Below are 1,902 nucleotides of genomic sequence, written 5' to 3' on the forward strand. Positions count from 1 at the left end.
ACACACACACATACGTAGCGACATACACACACACAACACACACACACACACACACACACACACACACACATATATATATATACATATACAAATATACATATATGAATAGATATATACCTTGTAAGTAAACCAGAGTCTCTTAGTTGTATGTGTACTCTCTCTATTATTGATACATATAGAGTATGCGTTTATTTCCATGCAACAGTTCGGAACAGAGTGTTGAATGTTTGCTAACAAATTATATATTTGCCTGTACTCTTGCGCATTCTAGTTGCATGTTCTTCTACAGAGTTCATTATATTCTAGTTGTATGTATGTCGAGAACGAGAGCCTATATATATTGAGTATGTAGGCGTTCTGCCTTTTTGTTCAACCTATGTATGGACACATACACGAACCGGATAATATATGCGTTAAACGTATATTCTTCAGCTATGTATGTGCTTTCCAATCACAATTTCCGAGTCATGGCATATTCATACACAAAACAATTTTATTCACACATTGTCACGTACTGTACTGTATGTATTTATCTCGTAGTATCTATATATAGACACATACGTGTATGCATCTACGTACACACATTCAACGCATACGTGTATGCATTTACATATACACATTGTACGTGTAATATAGATATATGGACGAGTTAGGGTTATAAGGGTTTTAGTTATATATCAAACATATGTACAGCAGGCTTTGTCACTATTAAGGAGACAGCCATTCTTCTACCCTTAACACCTTCTAAGCCATTCCAATAACACTAATCACCCATTCCAATAACACTAATCACTTATCCATATCTATACATTGTATGTGTACACCTGTAGGCTTTGTTATTGATAAGGAGATAGCCATCCTTCTACCCCTAACACCTTCTAACCCATTTCAATAGCACTCACTAATCCATACATATATATACGTCGCATGTGTACATCTGTAGGCCGGGTGCAGTGTCGCAACAGGCTTTATTATTGACAAGGAGAGAGGTATTCTCTTAACCAACCGGCATGTGATAGGGCCAGGACCGTCTGTGTCTGTGGCGACCTTCAGCAACCATGAAGAGGTTAACGTACGCGCGGTGTACGCAGACCCGGTACATGATTTCGGGTTCTTTCAGGTAGGTATAGTTATTAATAGGACCATGGACATCTGTTGTTGTATTCGTACAATACATTGCTATGTGTATTCATACTGCCTGAGTTCCGTGATGTGTTATTAGCTATTTACGATAGATGTGTATATGTAGGTATGTATGTATGATAGATGTGTATATTGATGGTGCCTGTGGAGATCTTCCCATGGAGAGGTTAATGTGCGTGCGGTGTACACTGAACTGGTTCATGAGTTCGGGTTCTTCCAGGTATGCAGGGATAGTATATTGTAAGCTGATGTGTACGTGTTTATATACATGTTTAATACATATGTATATTCATATACGTTTAGTACATATTTGCATGTGTTTACGGATAGTTTTAGGTGCATATGTATGTTTGTAGGCGCCACGCAACTTATATGGTTTGGCAGTTAGTGTCTGTGGCGACCTCCAGTAAGCACGAAGTAGTCATGGTGCCGGTGTACGCTGTAGCGGTACATAGCTTCGCGGAATGCCAGGTAGGTATAGTAGGTTTAGCATGCAAGATGTTTTGTCAGGACACAGTCACACCTCCATATATGCAACAACACTTGTTCTCTCCCACGCAAAACTATTCGGTTCAAACCCCAAGATGTTAAGTTTATGGGCAATTATAGATATCCCGTTTATGCATATAATATCGGAACAATTGGAAAGTCTATGTTGTCACATCCTGACCTAAGCCATAATACGTGCATTGTTCGTTACAAACCCATTAGTTTGACCCCCAAGATGTCAAGTTCATGGACGCAGCGGAGATACATTAT

General features: G+C 39.1%; 1 pseudogene across 1 annotated transcript in view; it reads left to right on the forward strand.

The window, feature by feature from the left end:
- SARC_08933 (hypothetical protein) overlaps positions 1-1,124 on the forward strand; it is a pseudogene marked incomplete at its 3' end in the record, with an annotated part of 2,368 nt that extends 1,244 nt beyond the window's left edge. Inside the window, exon 2 of the mRNA in view lies at positions 944-1,124. The remainder of the gene's footprint in view (positions 1-943) is intronic.
- Between the last annotated feature and the right edge of the window lie 778 nt (positions 1,125-1,902).

This window comes from Sphaeroforma arctica, assembly GCF_001186125.1.
Source record: "Sphaeroforma arctica JP610 unplaced genomic scaffold supercont1.855, whole genome shotgun sequence".
In the NCBI taxonomy this organism is placed as follows: Eukaryota; class Ichthyosporea; order Ichthyophonida; genus Sphaeroforma; species Sphaeroforma arctica.